Consider the following 17,621-nt stretch of genomic DNA (forward strand, 5'->3'; position numbering starts at 1 on the left):
CCACAGCAGCCGCCTTGTTCGTGCATGCTCCCATGTTGACTGCTGTTCATTGGTGACGAATGCTGAAATATACATGCGAATACCGCAACTGGACGTCCAATGATTGTGGACAGATGGCCTTTTCAAACAAATGTTCCATCTGACACATAGACATGGCTTGTATGGCGTGGAACATCTGAAATGGAACACCCTGTAACAATCGTCGGAGTGGTCCAGGCCGCATTAGGTCATGTTACCGCCTGGAGAATGTTTTCGCGGCAATCCCTAGGTGACCTCGTTGTTCTGGAAAGCACAACGGAGGACATGTTACCGTCTGGAGAATGTTTTCGCGGGTATCCCTGGGTGACCTCGTTATTCTGGAAGGCACGACGGATCAAGACAATTATGTATATATCCTCAGGGAACATGTCCACCCTTACATGCGGACTGTTTCTCCCTCAACACGATGGCATCTACCAGCAGGACAATGCAACGAGTCACAAAGCTTGCAGTCTACGTATGTAGTTCGAAGAGCACCAGGAAGAGCTTAACGCGCTCCCCTGGCCACCAAACTCCCCGGAATTAGACCCAGTCTAGAGTCTGTGCTCAACACTTGCACTTCTACACTCCTGGAAATTGAAATAAGAACACCGTGAATTCATTGTCCCAGGAAGGGGAAACTTTATTGACACATTCCTGGGGTCAGATACATCACATGATCACACTGACAGAACCACAGGCACATAGACACAGGCAACAGAGCATGCACAATGTCGGCACTAGTACAGTGTATATCCACCTTTCGCAGCAATGCAGGCTGCTATTCTCCCGTGGAGACGATCGTAGAGATGCTGGATGTAGTCCTGTGGAACGGCTTGCCATGCCATTTCCACCTGGCGCCTCAGTTGGACCAGCGTTCGTGCTGGACGTGCAGACCGCGTGAGACGACGCTTCATCCAGTCCCAAACATGCTCAATGGGGGACAGATCCGGAGATCTAGCTGGCCAGGGTAGTTAACTTACACCTTCTAGAGCACGTTGGGTGGCACGGGATACATGCGGACATGCATTGTCCTGTTGGAACAGCAAGTTCCCTTGCCGCTCTAGGAATGGTAGAACGATGGGTTCGATGACGGTTTGGATGTACCGTGCACTATTCAGTGTCCCCTCGACGATCACCAGTGATGTTTCGCCAGTGTAGGAGATCGCTCCCCACACCATGATGCCGGGTGTTGGCCCTGTGTGCCTCGGTCGTATGCAGTCCTGATTGTGGCGCTCACCTGCACGGCGCCAAACACGCATACGACCATCATTGGCACCAAGGCAGAAGCGACTCTCATCGCTGTAGACGACACGTCTCCATTCGTCCCTCCATTCACGCCTGTCGCGATACCACAGGAGGCGGGCTGCACGATGTTGGGGCGTGAGCGGAAGACGGCCTAACGGTGTGCGGGACCGTAGCCCAGCCTCATGGAGACGGTTGCGAATGGTCCTCGCCGATACCCCAGGAGCAACAGTGTCCCTAATTTGCTGGGAAGTGGCGGTGCGGTCCCCTACGGCACTGTGTAGGATCCTACGGTCTTGGCGTGCATCCGTGCGTCGCTGAGGTCCGGTCCCAGGTCGACGGGCACGTGCACCTTCCGCCGACCACTGGCGACAACATCGATGTACTGTGGAGACCTCACGCCCCACGTGTTGAGCAATTCGGCGGTACGTCCACCCGGCCTCCCGCATGCCCACTATACGCCCTCGCTCAAAGTCCGTCAACTGCACGTACGGTTCACGTCCACGCTGTTGCGGCATGCTACCAGTGTTAAAGACAGCGATGGAGCTCCGTATGCCACGGCAAACTGGCTGACACTGACGGCGGCGGTGCACAAATGCTGCGCAGCTAGCGCCATTCGACGGCCAACACCGCGGTTCCTGGTGTGTCCGCTGTGCCGTGCGTGTGATCATTGGTTGTTCAGCCCTCTCGCAGTGTCCGGAGCAAGTATGGTGGGTCTGACACACCGGTGTCAATGTGTTCTTTTTTCCATTTCCAGGAGTGTATTTATTCGTAAACATCTCCGCAGCTGTCGTGGTCCGTGGTACGCCACAGTCGGTTTCGGATAGCACCATTTTGCCGTGCTTGCTATACTTTAACCACGGCGATAAGCCATTTCGGAAATGCTTCCACCCTTGGCTCGAAAGCCAGTGATGCTGCACTTCTGGATAGCAGGTAAACAGTTCCTTTTCCGTGTTACGACAACAATTGCACTTGTTAAAAACCATCTACAAGCCGAGATCGCAGAAAGTCAATCGGTTTCAACAGTATTAGTTGTTATCTTGATGTATTAAACATTTTTTGTAATAAAACATGTTCATTTTACACTGAACCTCATGCATAAGACGTCAAGCGGAGAAAACGCAGCTCATTGTCATAGCTAAAATATTTAACAACACACAGCCCCTTGTCCAAAACGCCACGTCCGTAGACATATTTCTCACAGATGTATATGAAAATGGTCTTTTGGACAAGGTGCTGTGTGTTTTAAGTATTTTAGCGATGCCAAACGTTTACAGTGTGTTGAGTTTTATCAACTTGACATCTAATGCACGAGGTTCAGCGTAAAACGAACACCTTTCACTACAAAAAAAAAAAAAAGGTTTAAGACCTGAAGATAAGTTCAGCCGAAATTTTTGCGAACAACCTCATGGTGTTCCCAAAGGATAGGCTAAACACAGTTGACGGTGGCGTGTTTGTTGCTGTGACAGGTAGATTATCTTCTCCTCTGAGTTAGTATGAGCAGAGGCCATTGTTAGCAACCGCAGTAAAATGATAATACGATCCTTTTACCGACCTTCATATGATGCAATTGCTGAAAGGTTCAAAGAAGACTTGAATTTAATATCAAGTACGTCCTCGACTCGTACAATTATAGTTGATGGTGATTTTAATTTACCCTCAATACGTTGGCGAAAATACATATTTTATTCCGGAGCTACGCATAAAACATCATCCGAAACTGTGCTAAACGTATTGTCTGAATATTATTTCGAGTTCATGTGCCCACGCGAATAGTAAATGGTTGTGAAAACACACTTGACCTTTTAGCAACTAATAATGCTGAGCTAATAACGAGCATCAAAACGGATACAGGGATTAGTGAACACGGGTTGTCGTACCAAGATTGAATATAGTAACCCCAAAATCTATCCGAAACTGTGCTGAACGTGTTGTCTGAATATTATTTCGAGTTCATGTGCACACGCGAATAGTAAACGGTTGTGAAAACACACTTGACCTTTTGGCAACTAATAATGCTGAGTTAATAACGAGCATCAAAACGGATACAGGGATTAGTGAACACGGGTTGTCGTACCAAGATTGAACATAGTAACCCCAAAATCTTCCAAAAATAAACGAAAAATATAGCTATTCATAAAGGCAGACAAATATTCTCTTGATGCCTTCCTGAGAGACAATCTCCACTCGTTCCAAATTAACAATGTAAGTGTAGACCAGGTGTGACTTGAATTCAAAGATATAGTGTCGACAGCAAATAGAGAGATTTATACTAAATAAATTAACAAATGACCAACCAGATCCACTCCTTATACAAAACGGGCCACAACATTGTTGCAGAAACAACGAGAAGCATGCCAAACTCTAACGAACGCAAAGTCTCCAAGGTTGGCGATTTTTACAGAAACTCGAAATTTAGCGCGGACGTCAATGCGTTATGCTTATAATAACTTCCACAAAGAAACTTTATCTTGAAACCTGGCAGAAAATCTAAACTGTTTCTGGTCGTTTGTAAAGTATGCTAGCGGCAAGATACAGTCAGTGGCTTCTCTTCGCGACAGTGGTGCGAAAGCAGAGTTACTAAACACAGACTCTCGAAATTTCTTCTCCAAAGAAGACGAAGTAAATATTTTAGAATTCGAACCAAGAACTAGTGCCAACACGAGTTTATTAGAAGTAGACGTCCTCGGAGAAGTGATGCATTTTAAATCATTCAGTAAGAGCAAGTCTTCTGGTCCAGACCGTATACCAATCAGGTTCCTTTTAGAGTTTGCTGATGCAATATCTCCATACTAAGCAATCATATACAACCGCTCGCTTGACGAAAGACCCGTACCCAAAGGGACACAGGTCACACCAACATTCAACAAAGGTTGTAGGAGTAATTCACTAAATTATAGGTCCATATCATTGACTTCTATATGCAGCAGGATTTTCAAGTTACATCGAAGAGAACGGTCTGTTGACACACAGTCAACACAGATATAGGTAACATCGTTCTTGCGAAACATAACTAGCTCTTTACTAACACTAAGTGTTGAGTTGTGTTGACAAGGGATTTCAGATTAATTCCGTATTTCTAGATTTCCAAAAGGTTTTGGACACTGTACCATACAAGCGGCTTGCAGTGAAATTGTGTGTTTATGGTATATCGAGTCAGTTAAGTGACTGGATTCGTAGTTTCCTGTCAGAGAGGTCACAGTTCGTAGTGATTGACGGAAGTCATCGAGCACAACAGAAGTGATTTACGGCGTGCCCCGAGGTAGTTTTGTAGGCGCTCTGCTGTCTCTTATGTGTGCAAATGATTTAGGAGACAATCTGAATAGCCGTCTCAATTCACTTGCGGATGATGCTGTCGTCTATCTTGTAGTAAGCTCTTCAGAAGATCAAAGCAAACTGAAAAACAATTTAGAAAAGATATCTACATGGTGCGAAAATTGGCGATTGACCCAAAATAATGAAATGTGTGAGATCATTAACATGAGCGCTAAAAGGAATCCGTTAAACTTCGATTACACGATAAGTCAGTTAAATCTAAAAGCCATAAATTCAACTAAATACCTAGGAATTATGATTACGAACAACTTAAATTGGAAGGAACACATAAAAAATGTTGAGGGGAAGGTGAACAGAAGACCGTTTCATTGGCAGAATTTTAGAGAATATAACAGATCTACGAAGGACACTGCCTACACTACACTCGTCCGTCCTCCTCTAGAATACTACTGTACGGTGTGGAATCCTTATCAGATAGGACAGACGGAGTACATCGAAAAAGTTCAGAGAACGGCAGCACGTTTTGTATTATCGTGAACTAGGGAGAGAGTGTCACGGACATGCTATAGGAATAGGGATGGACATCATTAAAACAAAGCCTCTTACGTGCGGCGGAATTTTCTCACGAAATTTCAATCACCAACTTTCTCTTCCGAATGCGAAAGTATATTATTGACGCAGACCTGCACAGGGAGAATCATAATAAAATAAGACAAATCGGAGCTCGCAGGGAAAGATATAGGTGTTAGTTTTTTCCTCCCGCTATTCGAGATTGGAATAATAGAGAATTATTGCAAAGATGGAGAAGAGCGATTTTCAGAGTATCCATGTAGATATACGTGTACGTGGTGTGATATTTAACTGTCAGAAAGCAAAGAGTTCCAGCGCATCGCGGCGCTGCTGGTGTGAACCTAAAACCGCGCCGTTCTGTACAACAACGAATAAGTTACGCTCAGAGTCGGTACAGTACATCAAAGGAAACGATATTCGTCAGCACTCTGTCATCTTTCTCGTTTTCCTCATTATTGACGCACCCCGGCGCGTACAGGAACATCGTTGCGCATCTACCAACACACTGCTGCAATGTGGGCAGTGAAAGAGGTTGTTTGTTCCGTTAAACAATGGTTTTATCCGGCAAGGTCATTGTTTTCTACCAGTTCCAGTTGATTAGCAGCACTTTAAGAGGTGCAGTAACACAATGTCGAACAAATGATATGTATCGTTAACACTTATCGAAGAGATAGATGTAATCGAGGCAAGTGAGGAAGACAAACTCTCTGTGCAAGAGATTATGTTGCGTTTCAAATGTGGTAAAACACAAATTTATGAGACTTTAAGAAACAAGGTTAAGATTCGGGACGAATGGATGAAAGGGTACGGGCAGATGAAAAGGAAGTCGAAGAAGAACGGAAATGAAGATATTAACGAAATAGTGTGGGATCGTTTCGGAAGTTCGCGGGCAAAGAACTTGCCTTTATCTGGACTCATGTATCAGAGAGAGGGTTGGGTTCTTTTTGGGGGAAGAGACCAAACAGCGCGGTCATCGGTCTCATCGGATAAGGGAAGGATGGGCAAGGAAGTCGGCCGTGCCATTTCAAAGGAACCATCCCCACTTTTACCTGGAGCGATTTAGAGATATCACGGAAAAACTAAATCAGGATGGCCGGAAGCGGGACTGAATCGTTGTCCTCCGGAATGCGAGTCCAGTGTGCAAATCACTGCGCCACCTCGCTCGGTAATGAAGGGGAGCCAACAGCACCCGGTGTTCACAAGCGGTCACCCATCCAAATACTAACCGGGCCCGATATTGCTTAACTTTGGACGAGAACCTGTTTATTCAACATGGTATGGCCGTTGGCAGAGTGGGGCTCAAAGTCGCTTAAGAGCTTGGAATTGCGAACTTTAAGGCATTCACAGGATGGCTGGACAGTTTCAAAGCTAGGCACAACATCGTGTGGAATGAAGTTGTGTGGGGAAGTTAAGAATGTGCAGGAAAGTGTAGCAACAGAGTGGAAGACTATACTGACCGAAAGACGTTGTCAAACGTAAAATTGTCTTCGTTCCTTCTAGGTTCAACCAGCCTCACACTACCCATGGACCAGGGGGCCTATTTACACATTCGAATGTCAATATAGGCGATGACTGATGCAATGTGTTATTCTTAATGTTGAAGAACCGTAAGTGCGTTTGCTCTTGCACGGTCACTTGCTGTCCTGGATGTAGTAAATCGGACTGGCTTGGTAGTAAAGGAAATAAAATCCGAAACAGTCACCAAGTGCTTTCAACAAAGCTTGGTTTGGGGGTAAAGAAGAAGACACTTCTGTGGCCTTCGAAGTTCGAGAAAATTGAAAATGCGAAACATTTCATGTAGTGCAGATGATTACATTCGAAGTGATGACTTTCTGTCAACTAACTCCACATTCACTTCAATAACAGATTTAATAGAAATCCGCAACACAGAGAATGATGAAGAAAAAACGAAGAAAGTAGGAGCAAAATGATGTCCCTAAAAGAATTAATACGCCTGGAAAAGCCATTGCGTGCATAAACGATGTTATGCAATTTTTAGCAAACACAAATTCTCCCAACTTGTTGAAACTATTGTATGGTGCAAAAAAATTGCCCAGTAAAAAAACAGCTGTGAACAGAAAATTGAAACAAGTAGCCCTCCTTGATATGTGGCGAAAAAAGTGAAATGTAAATCAAATAAACATGGGAATAGTATGTATTTACATACAATAAAAAACGAATTTAAAGTTCGAGTAAAACTATAGAAATATCGTTTCATTTGTCAATTATTGTAATAGTCTAGTGTTCACTTGTCCAATATACAGTGAATGACCATCTACAGTGCTGGGATGAAGGTACGTAAATACGGCTATACGCATAATTAAAAAAATGTACTGCACTTCTGAGCGTGATACTTGACAAATTTTACATAGCCCATTGAGTTTTGTGCAACCTGGAAACTTGTCCAATTTAGAAAATTATTTTCGTCCCATGCGATTCAGTTTTGAGCAAGTTTTTCTGTACCAGCCCAATGTAATCTAACTGCTGTACATTGACAACATGAGTTCCAATAATTAACACAAAAGAATGACCCGAATTGCAAGAAATCCTAACAATAATACAAATTCAATAATTATGAAATTAAAGAAATGTCGAACTACCTCCAACTCTGCTAATTGCCTAAACTCATTTCAATCATGAATACCGGTAGTGGAAACCGCCATTCTTTTCAATAAATCACTTACCTCACAGAAGATCGTAACACGAACTACACCAATTACAGCAAGTAGCAACAACGGCCAGCGAAATAAAAAGAATAAGTAGTATAGACTTTAACTACGAGGAGTAGATGGTTATCAAAAGAATGATTTTGTTGTAGAGTAAACAATGTATTAAAAAAAATTATCTTATTCATGTGACATCCAGTTCCAAAAATTATATTGTTGTCAATAATTCCACTACCCAAACGTTATCAGCCATACATCAATACATCCTTTCCTTCCATCTTTTCTTGTAAGAAATTTCATCTCACTTTACATTGCCTAACAATAAAGTCTCCAATAAGAAGAAAACATGTCCATACACTTCCTTATCCACTCGTTAACCGATATTCCGTCCACAGAAATTCTTGCCGAGGGTGCAGAGCGCTGTCAGCGATATCGACACAATCTATAGCGCTTCCAACATACAGACAGGCTACTTACGTGAAAGGCTTTCCGCAACGTTGAAGGAATAGAAGCACTTTCAGACGGACTGAGAAGGGAAATGATCTTCCAGGAGCATGAATTTGCTTGAGACTACCGAGAAAATTCTTAGCAGACGCTGACACTTTTCCGACTTGCTGTGTTTGCGATTGCCAAATCTTTCGACATCTTTTGTTACCAAGTGTAGATAACAGTAGCCTTCGTAAGTTGTTGGCAAATAATAGTCTATCTACCGATGACAATCGAAAATTATGCACACCATGCTAGCAGTCATTGATGGGTCATCGCATTCCTTCTCAAACAGCGTGGATTAAATGGAATTGCAGGAAATACTGTCTCTCTTCACTGTCTTGTCCTCCGTAGAAAAGCGACATCTTGCATTATTCCACGGATCTATTAACATCCAAAAATATGACGGAGTAATCCAAACAAGGCAAAAAGCGGCATTCTGTTATTTCCAACAAACCACGGACGACCTATTCGAGCAGTAGCCAAGTAAAAACTGTTCTTTATAACTTCTAACACAAATATTGGGTCATTAGTAAAAGTTGTTTCACTTGGTGTTCAGTAATGCACACGTATTGACGTGTTTGGAGTTTAAATAATCGTACCTAATCGTAAGTTAGAATTCTTCATACACATCACGGAGCCACGTGCGATATAACGGAAGTCATGTACAGCAAGTTAGGAGCCGATTAAGAACTTAAAGTTCAATATTTAACTTACAATTTTTGAATTGTAAAGAGTGCTAAACATGTCAATAAACATGAAATACTGAACACACAGTGAAAACAAATTCTAGCTATGTAATCAGCAGAGTTACAAGTTTTACTAAAGACGTAATCCTCCTAAGTGACTTTATGTCGCACCTAAAAGAATTTAGAAAATGCCAAACAATATTCTGGATGTAGGCATCATCGTCATCGCAAAAGATTGTCATAACTTCATATCAATTGAAAGTTCGACATTCCACTCAAACAATGCAGCCTGCCGTTGATTACGCCAAGAAGTACAACCATCTGTATGCCAGTGGTTCTGCCGTCCGTTACGAACAACTGGCTAGTTCTGCGAATGATATGCAAGTTCAAAAATTGTTGTCTTCAAAGCCGTTGTCAAAGTGAACGAAACAAAAAAGCAGGGAAGCTGCCGATCGCTGTGTTAGGGAACACAGCTCGTGAGAGTTGGAGCAAGGAATATAGCTACTCATATTTTCAAGTATCCACTCATTAGGCAAATCACAGCATAAACGGAAAATTCTCTAAATAATTACTATTAAAAACAGTCTTGATCACGATTTATTTTACCACAGTAGTGGTCGAAACCGGTCACCTTGTAAAATAAATCGTGATCAAGACTGTTTTTAATAGTAATTATTTACAAGACATTGATCACTGCTGTTCCCATAATGCATTCAAAAGGAAAATTCTCTGCTTTCTCGTAATCTATATACTTTTGACAACAATAGAATACCAAAATATATTTAAATGTATTGCTTTTAATGCTTTCTGAACAAACTTAAAAATTAAAAATGAGAAAAACAACGTAAATGTTTTGCGAAGTCGTTTGCCTACAATTAAGAAGTAAAACAGCTCAGAGAAACATTTTGTTTATATTTTGATCCATCTTTGAATGATGCTTGAAGTCATGTACAGAAATGACGTGCCGATTGAGAATTTAAAGTTCCGTGTTTAATTTATAATTTTCGAATTGTAAAGAGTACTAGAGGATATTTGTATGATGGGTCGTGAAGACCATGCAGTTTGCTTTTGTATAGCGTTGACATATTTCTGTTATCTATGCCCGAAGTTGTAAAAAAGTTGCAACAATTATCCAGTCTCAAGAATGCTTCAATAGAGAATCTTACAAATATCAGGAAGGAGAATGGGTGCGGTGTAACAAGTTATGTTTGCTTTAGAAACTTCGCCGTCATTATGGTTTTTTCTTACTTTTTCCGTTGACATGCGACAGCTTTTTTATTGTTCATTTGTGAGTACTAAGTAACGATTGGTTTCCACACGTGTTTTAGGACATTGAACGTGTTTACGTTTTGTTTTATCTCTGTTTGACGTTCGTATATTCCCTGGATGATGTTTTAAGACCGAACAAGTCGGAATAAATACGAATTACAATACAGCACTGTGTCATGCTTTTTATACAGAATAATATTTCTTGACTGTTAAATTTTATTAATTTTAACTTTAATTTTATCTCTTTTCGTTTGTAGTTAAGAATATGTCGGTTTTACATACAAGCTACACACAATTGCCGTTTAAATTTTAGATACTGCGTTACGTGCCCATATTAGTGTATGATGATCTCACAGCGAATAAACAAGAAAGTACTGCCTACTGCATGACATGGAGCACAATTATTGCACCAGAGCGTTTTGTAGTGGATATCACATACTTTGAGCTGAATGTGTAGTTAGAGACGATTATCAAGCCCGCAGACATGTTGGATCACGATGTTTTAATTTGAAACAATGTTTCGTAGTAGAGCTTTTAGTACCTCTGTAATTGGATTAGCATGTCTAGTTAGTAAATTACGTAAGGTCATGATGTTTGTACCTGTGGCTTGATCATAGGGGCGCCGCGCGGGGTTAGCCGAGCGGTCTCAGGCGTTGCAGTCTTGGACTGTGCGGCTGGTCCCGGCGGAGGTTCGAGTCCTCCCTCGGGTATGGGTCTGAGTGTTTGTCCTTAGCATAATTTATGTTAAGTAGCGTGTAAGCTTAGGGACCGATGACCTTAGCAGTTAAGTCGCATAAGATTTCACACAAATCTGAACATTTTTGAACATCATAGGAGCACTAAATGAGAAAAGTTGTTCCTGCAGCATGGGTGACAGGTAACACGAAATTGTTTGGAGTTACGTAATATGCCTGAGTATCCATATTTGAGTATTCGTCCTCTCTAACTCACAACAAGTCTTGCATGAACACATAAGCACTTTGAGTAGAGGACAAGGCGATTTCAAGGTGGTTGTGCAAGATGTGATGTAGTAATGAGTCGTTACTATGCGACTATTTAACTATTTTTTGCAGTACCTATTGGCTAAACAGACGATATGTGTTGTTTTTAAATGTTTTATGTATTTAAATTCTATGCATGTATGCGTTTGGAAGATAATCATTAACGTACAACGCAAAATTTGTAACGGAGCAACAAATATGATTTATTTCGTTATATTTTATATTATATGTGACTGGTCAATAAAGGCACTACAATACACCCTATTTTAATTCGATGGGTCTACTGGTATTAGTATTGGTATTTGTGTAATATCTCTACATTTTTTGTGGTCATTCATTGTATTGCTTTCAGTGTTAATAAAGGTACTTAGACGCATCCCCATTTTGAAACACGACACGTGAGACTAGCTAGCGCACTTGAAATTTTCCTGGTGATGTTGACCTCTTGTTTGACTTTGACATTGCCAGGGATGCGTGGAGTGCGGAATTCATCCTGCAAACATTCATAGAGCATGTATTGCCACTCAATATTTATTATGAAGATCAGGCACTGTTCCTTTTCAAAAAATTAATTTCTGTTGCAGTCGAACATTTTATTTTAATACCACTTTTGTATTCATTATTCACTGACAATTATGTACTGTTTTTGTAGCCTCAGTAGGTCAGGATTGAAGATGAACATGTAAGGGTTCGAATCTGGTCGCCTAATAAATACTGCTACTTTTGAGCGAATCATTAATATATGCTATAAGGAATTTAAGTGAAGTTGCTGTTCCATGTTAGTGAAATGTTGAAGCTGAAGAAATATGACAATAGTTATTCTTAAGGGAAAGCGTTTCGTAGTGGTAGACTACTTATTGCGTTGTCTTATGCGAGGTGTATTCAGGTTGTTTGGGGACCTGTTTAGTACTTGTGACATCATATAAGTAGGTTTATCTATAGATATGCTTATCTTACACGGTTAGATCATCTATGGTGTTCAACACATCATAAAAACAAGAATATGTAATATATCTTCCGAAATGGATGTGTTAATGTTACCCTCCTCCATAGATCTTGAGTGGAATGGTTCTCAACGAAGTGCGAAAAAAGTAAAAAATTGAAACATAATTTCATTTAGAAATTAATGCCGGATATGTTGACGTATATACACAGAAGTGCAATAACTTTTCCATTTGTTGACACAGACCACATTATTATGTGGTAGATCGGCAAATCAGATTTTGTCTGTAGCACTCGCCACAAGTGAAGTTACTAATTGTTTTTCCAGAGTAGTTGGCCAGTGAAGTAGAAGAAGTTAACCGCCAATAAATCCATTACAGCGTCTTTTAACACGTATACAACACAGTTCGTCTGCGAACTGAAGAGGGAACAGGCGCGTCCGCACTTCAGCTACGAATCTACGTCGTAAGGAGCAACTACAGGCTTTTCCACAACTTACACCGCCGTTCCTCAGGCGCGACTCGTGAATCAGTGGAGAGCAATGCGCAGACTCACCCCGAAAGTACTTATTTTCCATTAAATACTTTAATGCCGTACAGAATGAAGGAAGTAATAACTAGTATAACTAACACATGAAAAACACACTAACAGAATACACGCAAATCACAGCACGTTGAACTGCATTGTCGAACTGGAAATTGTTTTTTATGTTAGTCAATCTGTACGACACTAGTAATGCACTTCTGGGAAAGGTTTTTTTGTCCCAACACAAGCACTGCCCACTTTTTAGTTTACAATCTATGTTAACTTTTATAGCTGCTGACCACTTATTGAAAGATGTGCTCCTGAATAACTCGCATCTTTCTCAGCCAAAGTAACTGAATTTTGAACCTCATTATTTGTAGAAACCAATTCCGGACCTTAATAATTGTTTCGAAAAGAATAATAATGTGTTATAACTAGTAGATTGTACTCAACATTTGTTGAACATACCCTTCAAGGAAGTTCTTGTATTCACACCAAAAATTATTTATAATAAACAGTTTTCGACTGGGAAACTTAAGCTTTGGTTGGCCTGATGAATTAAACCAAAATACTAATCCTGTACAACATTATGGAATGACTGTAAATTAAGTATGACGGTGAAATCCGCATTTCATATAAAGATTTCCTTAGAAGTTTTCGAAGTCCTGTAGCATATTTCTGCCAAGTTAATTTGCTATCAATTTGTAACCACAAGAATTTAATACTACCGACTAATTCGAATTTTCCTCACACTCTTGACGTAGACTGTGTGAAAACCTCTTTAAAGCCTCTGTGTTTTCTAAGTTTAGTGCCGCAGAGCTAGCTCCCATTTATTAATGTTCATGAAAGAACATTAAAATACGTTTTACGGGAGATTATGCCACCACAAGACTATTTTGCATTGTAAAATAACTTCCAGGCTAATACCTAACACAATTAAAAAATTAAAACACTGAACGTGTATTCATATGCTGTGTGAAAGTGCAGGGTCAATCATTACGTCAAAGGAACTGATGCCATAAAAGCATCCAATGTAGGTCATCCAGCGTTAACTTTAGTGAATGAATCGGGAGCTAACATAGTCATAGACTTATAGAGAATCCGTTATTGGTACACAAGAGCTGATGTAAGCTCTGCCTCCAATTGTATGATGAATGCAGACTGACCCTCATGTATCGTGAATGCGGTAGGTGATACATCGCTAATGAGCGGCTATGACGGGCAAAGCGACTATGCGTCCGGAGAGCCTTTTCAATGGAGGCAATGTATGCAGTGCGATGGACGCCTCCACAGAAATATTCCATCTCTCCTCACTAAATTTCAGCTCACATTCCCTTCCTCTGCACGCAACTCATTCTATACTGTGTCCATTGCCGAGCATACCACACTTTAAACTTCAAATACCTACACTTTAACATAAGCAGCTACCAGCTGTTAGGAGAAGACTTGATGACACCGGCGACTCAAAGTTTATAATCAATTTCAAACAATTTTTGATCACTATTTTACTTTGTAAAACATTTAGTAGTAATTTTAATACATAATTGTTATTAAATTGTATAAGAAATTCTCCTTAAAGAGGTTGTAATGCTCACTATAAATGAAACAAATAAAGTAAAGCCTTTTGGAGAGGTAGCGACCGCATGGCTCTTGAGGAACTTACTGAAAGGTCTAGATGCACTATATAAAATCATATCCTATCAGAACTATTTGTGCTATACTGATCTCGAAAGATAAGAAAATTAAGTATCATTCAAATCAGTGCTTCCAATAAAAAAACATGTTACTTGTGTGGTAGCAGGTTTTTCTCATATGATCGTAGGGTTTATCCTACAGTTTATATGTCACATTTCTGAAGGCTGTAGACGGACATACCAGACAAAGTTTTACGTTAGGAAAATGTTCGATTCAGTACAAGATGTTAACCACATTAATAAACGTCATTAAACGTCACGCAAAAATATTTAGTTATTTTTTAAAACAAGATATACTCACAATGTGAGAAGAGTGAATTCCCATGCCACACGTACTCAGGGATACAATATTCCATGAATATATGGACTAGTGTCATCGATTCTTGGCAGGGACATGAGACTATCTGATCCTATCAGATCCGCGGTAACTGATATTCTTGCAGGAATCATTATTCTTGGGGTGGATGCCAACGGAAATTAAGTAGTTCAAATGGTTCAAATGGCTCTGAGCACTATGGGACTTAACATCTGTGGTCATCAGTCCCCTAGAACTTAGAACTACTTAAACCTAACTAACCTAAGGACATCACACACATCCATGCCCGAGGCAGGATTCGAACCTGCGACCGTAGCAGTCGCGCGGCTCCGGACTGAGCGCCTACAACCGCGAGACCACCGCGGCCGGCAATTAAGTAGTTGATAATAATGATTTCCGCCCATGACAAACCGCAATCTCTTAATAAAATTTTCTCGGTTTTCCAGCCGCCTCAGGTGGACAAAATCCAACGTGCTTTCGACCGAGCTCTCCCCGGTAATAGTCAAGTGGTAAGACTGACTACTGTGTCACCGTGGCCGCGTCTTTATACAGGGTGTTACAAAAAGGTACGGCCAAACTTTCAGGAAACATTCCTCACACACAAATAAAGAAAAGATATTATGTGGACATGTGTCCAGAAACGCTTAATTTCCATGTTAGAGCTCATTTTAGATTCGTCAGTATGTACTGTACTTCCACGATTCGCCGCCAGTTGGCCCAATTGAAGGAAGGTAACGTTGAATTAACGTCATCAACACAGATTTGGGCAGGCATTGTTGGTAATGTCTTGATTGGACCCCATGTTCTTCCACCTACGCTCAATTGAGCACGTTGTCGTGATTTCATAGGGATACTCTACCTATGCTGCTAGAACATGTGCCTTTACAAGTACGACACAACATGTGGTTCATGCACGATGGAGCTCCAGCACATTTAAGTCGAAGTGTTCGTCCGCTTCTCAACAACAGATTCGGTGACCGATGGATTGGTAGAGGCGGACCAATTCCATGGCCTCCACGCTCTCCTCTCCTCAACCCTCTTGACTTTCATTTATGGGGGCATTTGAAAGCTCTTGTCTACGCAACCCCGTTACCAAATGTAGAGACTCTTCGTGCTCGTATTGTGGATGGCTGAGATACAATACGCCATTCTCCAGGGCTGCATCAGCGCATCAGGGATTCCATGCGACGGAGGGTGGATGCATGTATCCTTGCCAACGGAGGACATTTAGAACATTTCCTGTAACAAAGTGTTTGACGTCACGCTGGTACGTTCTGTTGCTGTGTGTTTCCATTCCATGATTAATGTGATTTGAAGAGAAGTAATAAAATGAGCTGTAACATGGAAAGTAAGCGTTTCCGGACACATGTCCACATAACATATTTTCTTTGTTTGTGTGTGAGGAATGTTTCCTGAAAGTTTGGCCGTACCTTTTTGTAACACCCTGTATAGCAGCACTGCTGGCTGTGACGCCACTGGTGCTCTCTTCCTCGCCATATATGGTAATGTTTTCATTCCGCTTCAGTCGCGCCCGTTTTAAGATCACGATAGCCGGGTCCCAGGCTGTGCTGAGCTGCAGACCTCCGTCCTTGTTGATGGTGTTTTCTGAGGATTTTATTTCAATAGCTTCTTTTATGACGTTATCCCAAAATCCCTCTGTCTTCATAACGACAGATGTTTCGTTGAATAGAATTCGGTGTCCATTTTCTAAGGCATGTTCTGCCACGGCTGATTTTTCTCGATAGCGTAGGCGTAAACACCTCTCGTGTTCCGTCCGGCGTTGCTCCATCGTGCGTACTGTTTGGCCGACATAGCCACACTGACATGGTATCTTGTACACTCGAGGCGTTCTAAGCCCTAGTTCGTCTCGGTTTCCCGTAGACACTGTGGCTGAGGTGCCCATTGGCTTTCCATCGAAGTTTTAGAACACCTGAACTGCATTCGCGGCCACATCAAGTTTACGATGGAGGTCGAGACAGATAGTTTAATGCCCTTCCTTCACGTCCTCGCTCGACGGAAAACCATTGGGATCCTCAGCGGCAGTGTCTATAGGAAACCGAAACACACAGATCGGTATCTGCACGTTCTCAGTCACCACCATCCCGCACAAATACGTGGCGTTCTGAGTACTCTCGTCCATCGTGCTAAAGTCGTCTCAGACGCATAAAGTCGGCCACTACAACTGCGCCTCCTCCGAAAAGTCTTCCCGGAAAATGGTTACAGCCACGAACAGGTGTCACAGGCTATATCTGGTGTGACACGCAAGAAACACACCAGCAGAGAAATGAACACCACCGAAGAAGAAAGCAATAAACTTGTGTTTTTGCCTTTCTGTGGTACAGTGTCGGGAAAGATTAGCCGGCTCCTGAAGAGATATAACATTTCATCGGTGTTCATGCCCCCAGCAAAAATTCGTCAGCTCATGAGGCCTGTGATGGAAGAGCTAGGGCTTAGAGCGCCTGGAGTGTACAAGACGTCATGTCAGTGTGGCTGCTACTATGTCGGCCAAACAGTACGTACGGTGGAGCAACGCCTGACGGAACACGAGAGGTGCTTACGTCTACGCTATCCAGAAAAATCAGCCGTGGCAGAACACGCCTTAGAAAATGGACACCGAATGCTATTCGACGAACCATCTGTCGTTATGAAGACGACGTGATTTTGGGATAACGTCATAAAAGAAGCTATTGAAATAAAAACCTCAGAAAACACCATCAACAAGGACGGAAGTCTGCAGCTCAGCACAGCCTGGGACCCGGCTATCGTGATCTTAAAACGGGCGCGACAGACGCGGAATGAAACATTACCACACATGGCGAGGAAGAGAGCGCCTGTGACGTCACAGCCAGCAGTGCGGCTATATAACGACGCGGCCACGGCGACACAGCAGTCAGTGTTACCACTTGAAAATGACCGGGGAGAGC

General features: G+C 41.9%; 1 protein-coding gene and 1 pseudogene across 1 annotated transcript in view; one reads left to right on the forward strand and one right to left on the reverse strand.

The window, feature by feature from the left end:
* Positions 1-17,621, forward strand: part of LOC126473887 (dipeptidase 1-like) — an 804,013-nt gene that overhangs the window by 170,380 nt on the left and 616,012 nt on the right. The gene's annotated exons all lie outside the window — the stretch shown is intronic.
* LOC126476155 (5S ribosomal RNA) lies at positions 6,287-6,398 on the reverse strand (annotated as a pseudogene).

Source organism: Schistocerca serialis, chromosome 4, assembly GCF_023864345.2.
Source record: "Schistocerca serialis cubense isolate TAMUIC-IGC-003099 chromosome 4, iqSchSeri2.2, whole genome shotgun sequence".
NCBI classification, from domain to species: Eukaryota; Metazoa; Arthropoda; class Insecta; order Orthoptera; family Acrididae; genus Schistocerca; species Schistocerca serialis.